Below are 11680 nucleotides of genomic sequence, written 5' to 3'. Positions count from 1 at the left end.
ATTAAAATATAAGATGATACAATTTTTAAAATAATTTGTATCCTCATGTTGTATGCTTTATATCTTTACTAGAGATCTAGAAGTTTTTACAGATGGTGGATCAAATCTTTTTGAACATGCTTCTTGAAAAAGGAACAAGTTACTTGTTAGGCTTTGCCTGGCACATCTTCATGAGGATTTGTCTCACTTTGAAAATACAGTCTGAGTCAGTGAGAAACACTGCAGTAAAAATGAATAAAGGCATATATACCTGCAACCACATGGATGAATCCTAGTTATATGATACCCTGTAAAAAAAGTAAGTTCTCTGAATTATTTTAAAGTAGGTATAGAATAAACATAAATTAAGCATGATAGGGTGGGGACAGGGATAGAGAGAAAAGCACAGAGATCTATGTAGGTTACTGGCAATGTTCTTGTCAATTGGGGAATATGTTCACAGTGTCATGTGTATTATTGAAAGTAAACTACTGAACAACAACACAAAATGATTATCGGCAAGTAACCATGATGGGAATGTGTCGTGTACTTAGCATTGTGATTTGTCTAAACCTTGTATCTGAGGTTCATTTAGATATGACAAAGAGGGTAGGGAGAAAAGAGAGAGAGAAAGAGTTGAAAGCACTTGAAATAAGTAAATAAACTAGGGAGATATAACAATCTCAAGAAAGAGTAATTAGAGTTGAGAAATTTTATTTCATGAACTTTATATTTAATATTTGGTCCTTGTTAAACTACCCAGTCATCTCACCTGCCTCTCCTTGACTTTCACTCACTCAATAAGTATTTACTGAACCCCTACTTAGTTCCAGACCTCATGTTCAAGATACTGCTTTTATGGACATGGCAATTCATCCATGGGAAAAACAGGTACTAATCTACCAAACTACTACTTACAAATGTTTAATTACAATAATAAAAATTTGCTATGCAAGAGTGGAAAACAGAGCAAATAATAAATAACCATTGATTGCACCTTTAAAGAAACTTGGAAGATTTTTCTTTTGTATTCCTTTTCTCTTTAAAGTTTTAACATGCAATGTTTTATTAAAAAAATTGGGAAATACGTCTTATAAAGAATTAAATAGAAGTGCCTAAAATTGTACTACATTGAGATAAACACTGTTAGAATTTTGATATATTTCCTTCCAGTCTTTTTTTTCTATACATGTTACAAAATTGTCGACACAGTATACATTCAAGTTTGTGTCCTAAAGGCAAGAAACCCTATCATGTGTACTGAATTGACTCATAACTCTGATAAATGTTGCCAATGCATATGGTCTCCAGCACTGAGGATAGATTGACTGCATGGATCCATCTGTGTCTCATGTTCTCAAAACTTCTGGGGGATTTGAGTATTCTTCCGTTGCCTAGCACCATGCCAGGCAAGAAATGTCCTGACCCAATTCTACTTAGAGATAGAAATTTTTATAAGATTTTGTGATCAAGGTCTTGACTAATCTTCCAATTTTCTCTCCCAACTGTATTAACACAAGTCCCATATCTCATAACAATTATATCTAAATAAGCAGGTTAAAAAAAAAGCTCTAGAGTTTTTTTAAGTTAAATGTTTATGAGTTGTGGACATTACTTATTATTGTAGTGGCCCTGTATCTCACACATCAGCTTGAAGCCTGGCTAAGCACTAAATGAGTGGTAACCACTTGCCTTTGTCCATTTGGGGTGCCATAACAAAATACCATACACTGGGTGGCTTATAAACAAAAGAAACTCATTTTTAAGAGTTCCAAAAGATGGGAAGTCCAAGATCAAGGTGCTGGCACATGGAGTATCTGGTGAGTGCCCACTTCCTTGTTTGCTGACGGCGGTCTTTGTGCTGTGTCATCACATGGTAGAAAGGATTACTAGGGTAGTCTCTAAGTCTATTTCATAACTACACTTATTTTATTAATTAGGGCTCCACCCTCATGAACTAATCACCTCCCAAAAGTCCTACCTCCTAATACCATCACATTGGTGTTAGGACTTACATGAATTTTGAAACATCATAAGCATGCATTCTGTATTGCAATCAACCAGAACAAAGAAAAGCCACTGTGTAAAAAGAGAAACTTGCCTTCAGCTCTGTATAGGAGGGTTTGAGCAGAAATAACATCAAAACAATTTTTTGTCTTAATGTTCAGTTTAGCTTAATCCCTTTCTGACCAATATTCTGTGGTATGCTACCAATAGCTCATATTGACTTACAAGAGCTAATTGTGTGCTTCTTTTTCAACTCTTCATTTAGTGATGTGATGTAGTAATTCAAAATCAGTCATAATGGGAGTGTTTGCACCAAGGAAATGAGCTCACAGTGTAAGTCACATTTTTGTTTTATACTAGACAGTTATTAAGCATTTACTAGCATACCACATCCAAGTTTCACTATCTTTAACTCATCAGCAGAAATTACATGAGTTCTTTGCTCCCTCACTGCATGCCATTGCCATTAGCAAAGCCTGGACAAAATGATGCTGGACATGTAGACCCACCCTATAAGAATTAAAGAGCAGATCACATGTACTATGTGTGTTTCTAGACATCAATGCCATATCTACCCCTCCAGATGAGCATCTTACTCCATGTATTATTTTTTTAAAATTTTATTTGTAATACTTTCCTCCCAGAAGTATCAAAATTTTCTAAGTTTCCATTTCTTGAATGTTTCTTTAGACAGTAAAACAATAAGATATTTTTATGGCTTGCCAGCTATGCAAAGGTGGGAGTGGGAAAAATTGCAGTGCTTTATGCCGCAAGATTCAAGAATACTATAATACAAATATGCTTTTAAAACTTTATTTTAGGAAATTGATATATTGATTTTAAAATCATTTTTTCAATGATTTGGAAGCCATCAAGGATATAATAAGCAGGGGTTTGTTTTTTTAAAAACACGGCCAGTGAGTTCCACATGAAAAAGTCATAAGAACCCACAAAGTGAAAATTTCTTTATATTTTTAACTTCAAGAAGCTACTCTATATATCATCTTAATAACACACACACACACACACACACACACACACACACACACAATTTTCAGATAGAGAATTACATAGTATTCATGGCTAATGTGGCCACATAGATTTCTTTCATTAGCAAGATAACTGGGGATTAAAAAGGCATGTATCTATGTTGTGTTTTTGTATGGTTTGTGTGTGTACATGTATATGTAGTATATAGTTTTATTTCTGCTACTGTTTTTTCACCTAAGTAATTTCAATCAGAGCTAAATTTCTCATTTGGCTTTGGTTAAGGTGAAAGAGACAAAATGAAATTGTGTTCTATTTTTTCTGCCTGACTACTCTATTTTAAGTGCTGGCAATATTGCAGTTCCTTTTTTTCCCATAGGCTCTGGGTAGGAAAAAGAAGATTACCTGTTGACTGATATGAAGGCAAGAATTGACTTACAAATGGAAACAGACAAGTTCAAAGACCCACATTGTTGCAAGGCAACAACACAAAGGGCACTGATGATCAGGTGTTGCTGCAGCAGGGTCCCTGAGTAGGGAACACACGGCTTCAAAGGATGCTTTAAGGGCCAAATTAAATAAAAATCCAGTGAAAGATACCAGAGTAGCAATATCTGGATCAAAATGAACTCAGTATATTCTCCGCCAAGGGCATCCCTTCTGTTTCTGACACTTTGGGTTTTTAGAGGTAGAATCTTTACATTTCTTGAGAAACTTCACATTTGTAATACACCATCTTTATGATCTCACTCCCTCTTCAAAGAAGGAAGGAATGTTGCTCACAGTGGCAAAGTCTTGAAAATTGTCATCTTCGGTGTTGCTTTTAGGCATCAATCCCAGCTTTGATTGTGACAAATATACCAACGGTGATATTTTGGAGGCATTGTGCTGCCTTAGACCAAACTTTATGGGCTGAGAGAATATCTGGAAAGATGAAAATTCTATAGAGAAGAAGAAAGCAGCGTATGAGAATGAACTTTAATACTTTATAGTATTTGAATAAGTAGGTAGGTTTTTGAGTTTCTTAATTTAAAAAATATAAAATAAATTTTTGAGCATTGTAAATAGTTTTTTTTTTCCTTTTTAATGAGGGAAAAGATGGGGAAATGGAGGGAATGTGAGGGAAATGGGGAAAGGGGAACGAAAATTAGTACCCTGAACCAACTTCCAACTCACTATTTCCTTCTGACTTTTCATTTCCTATTTAAAAAAAGCCTCTTGCTATCCACTCTCCATCATTCTTCCTAAGTGGGGCCAAGGGTTGTTGCTTATATGTCAGCATTATTTTCATCATATGAACAATTTTAATCACATCCTAACTAGAGAATTAGCTCCTTCAGAGGAAGAAATATCTCAGAGGAGATCAAAACTTTATAACTTGTTCCATATGTAGCAAATAAGTGTCAATAAATGATTGCTAATTCCCTTGTACCTCCTACCTATCATTCTTCCAAAATGCCAAGACTAGTTTAGTAATCTCAGAGGAGCTTTGGCTGGGTCACTTGTCTTCTCAAAACTCAATAGTCCCTACCAGTGATTATTAACATCTGGGGAGTCTGGTCATTTTGAAAATATAAACAAAAAGTCATAAATTCAGCATTCCACATCATTGCCTGTCACTGCCATGGCTTCTGTCTTCATTGGTATCATCATCACGATCATGTGAGCATCAGTATTAACAGGGAACTATTACGTTCCATGTTGGCTGACACAAGTTTATACTGTAGCAGCTCAATAAGGCAAATATTCTTCATTTTACAAATACAACAACTAGGCTCTTCAAAGGAAAAATATCAAATTGGAAGTTATAAAACTAGATATATAATTGAAATTTTAACCTCAGAGTTTAACCTCAGAGAAATTTTTATGTCTCAGAGTTGATATATTTTTTTAATCCCCACCCAGAGAAATGTTTATTAATTTTAGAGAGAGAGGAAGAAAGAGAGAAATGGAGAAACACTGATGTGAGAGAGAAACATTGATCAGTTGCCTCCTATAAGTGCCCCGACAAGGGATCAAACCTGCAAACTTTTGGCATACAGAATGATGCTCCAACCAACTGAGTCACCCAGCAGAGCAGGAGAGCTGGTATTCTTAATCACTATGTCCAATATAAATCACAATAAGCCCTAGTTACATATGTCAAATTATAATTTTAATTTAAAATATGTTAATTAACATAATAAATTACAATATGTTAAATTACATAATTAAGATTTAAATTTGTCAGCTATTCAATGATTGTTGTTCAGCTCCTTGCCCACCTTTCTATACTTTGCTCTGAATTTCTGGGACTGGGTTATTGAAAACTACATTTTGCAGATTCCTTTAACTCCTAACTTCTTGTTAAGTTCTTGGGAAGCACAGGTAGGAGATAAGAATTCAGGAGGAAGGGACAAGACCTCTGCTCCTGGCTCTTACCTGGTCTTACAGACTTATCCTATCACAGCAGGAGAGGCAGGTTACTGGAAATTCCAGAAAGCCAGAACTAATCAGCAACATTTCACTAACTCTGATAGGTATGGAGCAATAACAGCGCCCAAAATGAAGGCTTATGGCAACAGCCCAGGGACTATATCACTTGATCTAGGAGTGACATGCATAAGTTCTTTTTGTGTCTTCTAACACTTCCTCATTTTACAACTCCCATCCTCCCAACATATTTATAAATAATTGTTGATATAAAAGACCTTCTCTTAGATTTAAACATTACAGATATGTTCTCCTAATTGGATAACTGAGACAGGAATGCTCCCAGATAACTGATTCTCAAATATTGAAAAACAGGATTAGTTATCACATTGTATTTGTAAGTAGAGATAACTTCATTGACCTTGGTAAATGGATTTCATATAATCCATGGAAAATAGTAACAAACCAAATACTGTATTTTTTGGACCATAAAATGCACCTAGGTTTTAAAGGAGGAAAATAGAAAAAAAAAGTTTGAAGCAAAAAGTGTAAAATATTTCATAACATAATATTTCACCAATGTAAATGTAAACAGAACTCAACAACAGCATTAGTAACCATATTCCTTCCAAATTTGGGAGGAGGAAAAAGTGCATCTTATAGTTCAAAAAATGCAGTACTTAAGTTACCATTAGTGGTAGCTTGAAATAAAGAATATTTTAAAGGTAAGAAAGAAGGTCTTCACTGGTCTCACCTCACATGCCCCCAGAAAAGTGAGGTGATGGATATGTGAACTAATTGTAACAATTATTTCAAAATATATGCGTATATCATACTATCACAATATATACCTTATATATGTTTTTTATTAATTACACTTCAATAAAACTGGAAATGAGTTAAAATAAAATAAAAACAAATAAAGGTAAGGAACTAGGAGACTAAATGCTAATGAACTTGACCATTGTAGTAGTAATGATTACAAATTCTACTAAAGAACCATATGACTAGCTAAATATTTCTTACCACATTAGAGAAATTATAGAAAGGAATGACAAGCCTTAAATTCTCAACTCAAAATACTGAACTGGTTATATTCTATTATGACTCTAAAATATTTTTATTGACATGGAATTGATGTAAAGAAAAATAAGAATCAGATGTGATCTTACAATCTAAGTTGAATTGATTGAATTGACACCTTTGCCAAGCCTCTTATGTTTAGAGCCTTGAATGACCAGGAATGGGTCCTGACATTTGTGAAAAACCATTTTGTTATATTTAGACGAACGTGATTATCTTGAATCCCTGAATCCCCTTCAGTCTCCCTCTCCAGAGGAATCTACTATTCTCCCTTCCTCTCCCCCTCTCCTCCTCCTCCTCTTCTTCTTCCTCTTCTCCTTCCCCTTCCCCTTCTTTCTCCTTCTCCTTCCCCTTCCATCACCCCTTCCCCTTCCCTTCCCTTTCCCCTTCCTCTTCTCCCCCTTCTTCTTTTTCCTCCTACTCCTCTTCTTTCTTCTTCTTCCTCTTCTTTCTTCTTCTTCTTCCTCTTCTTCTTCTGTCATTATTATTATTATTGTTCCCCTTCCTCCTCCTTCTTATCTGAAGATACTAGAGTTCCCTCTCTAAAGATGTAATTACCTCACCTATGGCAATTGTCTCTCAAGGGGATGCTGAATCTCTTCAAAAGAATTCCTATTGTGTTCACTTATTTTATTATAGAGAATCTTTTTAAAACTTTATTTTTACTTACAGTTGACACTCATTATTTTATATTAGTTTCAGGTGTACAACATAGTGGTTAGACAACTATATAATTTACAAAGTGATACCCCAATAAGCCAGGTACACACCTGGTACCATACATAGTTATTACAATATTATTGACTATATTCCCAATGCTGAACATTACATCCCTGTGACTATTTTATAATTACAAATTTGTACTTCTTAATCCCTCTACCTTTTTCACTCATTCCCCCCACCCCCATCATTATCTGGCAACCGAGAGTTTGTCTCTATATCTATGAGTCTGTTTCTGTTTTGTTTGTCCATTTTGTTCTTTATATTCCACATATAAGTGAGATTATATAGTATTTATCTTTTTCTGACTGACTTATTTAACTTGATATACTCTAGGTCTGTTCATGCTATCATAAATGGTAAGAGTTCATTTTTTATGGTTGAGTAATATTTAATTATATATATGTGCTACTGCTTTTTTTCCTGCTCATCTATTGATGAACACTTGAGTTGCTTCCATAGCTTAGTGATTATAAGTAATACTGCCATGAATACAGGGGTACATATATCTTTCCAAATAAGTGTTTCGGGTTTTCTCAAATACATAACAGGGAGTGGAATTGCTGAGTCATATGGCAGTTCCATTTTTAATTTTTTGAGGAATCTCCATATTATTTTCCATAATGTTGGTAACCATTGGCATTTCCACCAACAACACATGAGGGTTCCCATTTCTCTATATTCTCACCAGCACTTGTTTGTTGATTTATTAATGACACCCACTCTGACAGGTGTAAAGTGATATCTCACTGTGGTTTTAATTTTTATTTCTTTGATGATTAGTGACATTGAACATCCTTTCATGTCTATTGACCATCTGCATGTCCTTTTAGTGTCTATTCGGGTCCTCTGCCCATTTTTAATTGGATTATTTTTTTGGTCTTGAGTTGTATGAGTTGTTATAAACTTTGGATAGTAACCCTTTATCAAATGTATCATTGGCAAATGTCTTCTCCCATCAATAGATTGTCTTTTTGTTTTGTTGATTATTTCCTTTGCTGTATAAACATATTTAATATGATGTAGCCCCATTTGTTTATTTTTTTCTTTTGTTTCCCTGATCTGAGGAGATATATCAGAAAAAAAATATTTCTATGAGCAATGTCAAGATTTTATTGCCTATGTTTTCTTCTAGGACTTTATGGTTTCAAGTGTTACATTTAACTCTAATCCATTTTGAATTTATTCTTGTGTATAGTGTAAAAAGGTGGTCTAGTTTCATTTTTTTTGCATGTATCTGTCCAATTTTCCCAGCACCACTTATTGAATACACTGTCTTTATCTTGCTGTATGTTTTTGTTTCCTTTGTCATATATTAATTGTCCATATAGATGTGGGGTTATTTGTGGGCTGTCTATTCTGTTCCATTGATCTATGTGTCTGCTTTTATGTCAGTAACATGCTGTTTAGATTACTTTAGCCTTGCAGTATAGTTTGATACCAGGTAACATGATACCTCCTACTTTGTTCTTCTTTCTCAAGATTGCTGGGGCTATTCGAGGTAACTCTTATTGTATTCAGACTGAATACTAGAGTCATAGTCTGTGTGCTCTGGGGGGAAAGGCACAAAATCTGACACAGAAGATGGTTCATATATTTATACTTGCAGGGCTTTGTTAAGTTATATGAATGAAAATGTGCAGTATATGTGTGAAAATTAATTGTAAGAACAGCAGGTGAGACACGACAAAAATGTTAGATTTGAGCTACAGTGTTGACAGGGGTGCATGTACATACTGAGGACTGTTGGTTCTGTATGTCAGTCTAGACAACTGGAAGTAGTTCTAGTAGTTTCCTTGATTGAAAACTTCTTTTGTTGAAAGAGCTGAAAATCAATGGTGACTTATAGTGTATGAAGTTTAGAATCCAGAACTTACCTGGTAGCACAAAAGAATTACAAAATTTAAGGAGTCAGAAATACTGTAGTTGATTTTTCTTGAAGAAGGCCACCCATTCTTTCTCTCCCCATCTTCCAGTGGGCCTCCTGGTAAGACAAAAGAATATTCATTTTGCTAAGATATCCAAAAGCACATTAATAAGAGAAATATACCAGCATCCTTTTAAAGCTTAGTGTAGTGGCTTTCCACTGTATATACCGGGATCATGGTAGGAGATGGTGATATTAAAATGGGTTTCCTGACTTCAGTTGGAACAATGGAATCCTGTGGGAACCACCCTGCCTGGTTTCAGAAGCTGTAACCCCCTATGGCTAAGGCTGAGTAAAGAGACCTTGAACCATAAGCCACTAAGGAGACAAAGTTTATCTTCCTGGCAGGGGTACTGCCTCTGCCCCCTTTACTTCACCCTGCTTGGCCCTGAGTGGATGGCAGGTTAGCCAATGATGGGTAAGATTCCTCAAGGGAGGGATGACTTAAGACAGGCATGGTTGTGAAGTGGGCATCAGGGAAGGACTTGGGGGACTATAAAAGTGGGGTGATGGACCCTCACCCCTCAGCTTTGACATAGCCTGAATCCTCATTCTATCTGTAAGAAGTCTCCTAATTGCTTGGCTGCTTTACTTCCCCTGCCTGACTTAAGCCTGAAATAATTCTGGAGGTAGGTGTGACCCTGTGCTGGAAAGGGTGGGTACCCTTGCTGATCAGGCCTAAGAAAGAATGCATAAAATCCTGTGAAACCTGCTTGGCTAAGAATATCCTCAATTTAAATGATAAGGGTCCACGCATAAAATGAGTTTGTTTCCCAAAGTTTTATGGTCCTTTGGTGATCTGACCCTGGCTTAGAATAAGCCCTCATACTTCTTTGAATATTATTTATTGTTTGATCATTACTGCCTGACAATGATTGAGCTTTATGTAGATGCCCTGTATTCCTATGCAAATTAAACCCAATAAAAGCCCATTGAAGAACAGACTCAAGGCCATTCTCCTTTAAGAGATCAGCTACCTTCCCTCCCCAAGCAGATCATGTCTTGGTAGACTTATTCTCATCTGTGGTAGGGGTCTCTACAGGTGGTGCTATAAGGAACCACTTCACATGGAGTGGAAATGTAGCTCAGCCTCCATGTGGAAAACCAGTGGGGAGCAAGTGGTACACAGGACCACACCCATGGAGAGGTTTTCCCATGGGGAATCAGGCCTGCATTGTACCTAAACCTCTATGAGATTTGCTTTTGCTAAAACTCCCTCACCCTAAATTGAGGCAGCAAGTACTTACTGTAACTTCCTAAAATCTGAGCTAAACCTGCCAAGTATGGAGTATGATCCATTCGACCACTTTTCTCCTTGGTCTGCAACATCCTTCTCTTTGAAGTAATTAGAAGTATTCTTTCATTTGTTATCTGTAAAAGGTAGTCCCCTGCAGTGAACCTGTGTGTAGTAAATGAGGACTACCCTACATGTAATGTACCCAGAAAGGCAATAAAAGCCTGCCCAAGCAGGGACTGGGCGCTCTGGCCCTCTTTCCCTCTCTCTTTCTCAGATAGTGGCCATGCCATCCCTTTTTCTCCACAGGACTGTTGCCCATGTGTATTTGTTCTCTAGCAGCCACAACATACACAGATCCTGCAGGCCAGGATCTGCCACATGGGAGGCCCCCTGCCCCAACAGAATCCCATATTGGCAGAGACCCTGGCTCCTGCTTAATTGTCAGATATAAGGTGAGTGCAATTTCTGTAAGGTGAATGGGACCTAAATAATCATCATTATTAGTGATATTTTGTGCTGGCTAACTTGTCATGGTGTCACCAGGAAAAAAAATAAACAGCCTGCCCAAGTGTTAGAGAAAAGCAAGAATCAGGCTCATATCAACCTCTCCTTCTAGAGAGGTTTGGGGAGGATTATTATGGGAGCAACATAATGAGGGGGAGGCATATGCATTGGTTTGGGGGGAATGGGCCAGTCTCTTGCTGAAATTGGAGCACCACCACTTTCTTCCCTTACATGGCCCAAGGGGGATCTGTCAAGGCACCAGCAGGTGTGTCAGTTAGCATGCCCACGTGTCATAATGAGCTTCAGGGGCTCCCAGAGGTCAGATGCAGTACCATCTCTGTTCAGGCAAGCTCTAGTTGGTTTTTGTTATTCTAGCCTTCTTCCTTCTTGATTTTACTTTTTATTATTGTTATTATTATTGTTTGTAACTGAAATGAAAAGATAAGTACACAAGGTTTCAACAGCCAGGGACCTACAGCCCTGGTGACGAAGTATTACTCATCTATACAATCAGAAAAATATTAGATCTGTTGAGTAGAGACAAGACTTGAATCTCCACAGTGGAATGCCATACCTCTTGAGTTCCCAGTGCTAAGTCATTTCAGACTTGGATCCCCTTAATAAAGATGGAACTGGGATCCTTAAGGAAAGAACATATGACAATGCCACAATTATATGTTGTAAGTCATCCTCAAAAATATCTCAAAAGAGACCTGTGTCATAAGCAGGATATCTGAGCACTGGCAAAAGAGAAACTACCAACTATTTCAGGAATTATTGTACACCAGCTCATGGTTGATGCTAATCCTGAAGGTCTGAAATGA

This window comes from Phyllostomus discolor, chromosome 6, assembly GCF_004126475.2.
Source record: "Phyllostomus discolor isolate MPI-MPIP mPhyDis1 chromosome 6, mPhyDis1.pri.v3, whole genome shotgun sequence".
NCBI classification, from domain to species: Eukaryota; Metazoa; Chordata; class Mammalia; order Chiroptera; family Phyllostomidae; genus Phyllostomus; species Phyllostomus discolor.
This window is presented reverse-complemented; position numbering follows the sequence as displayed.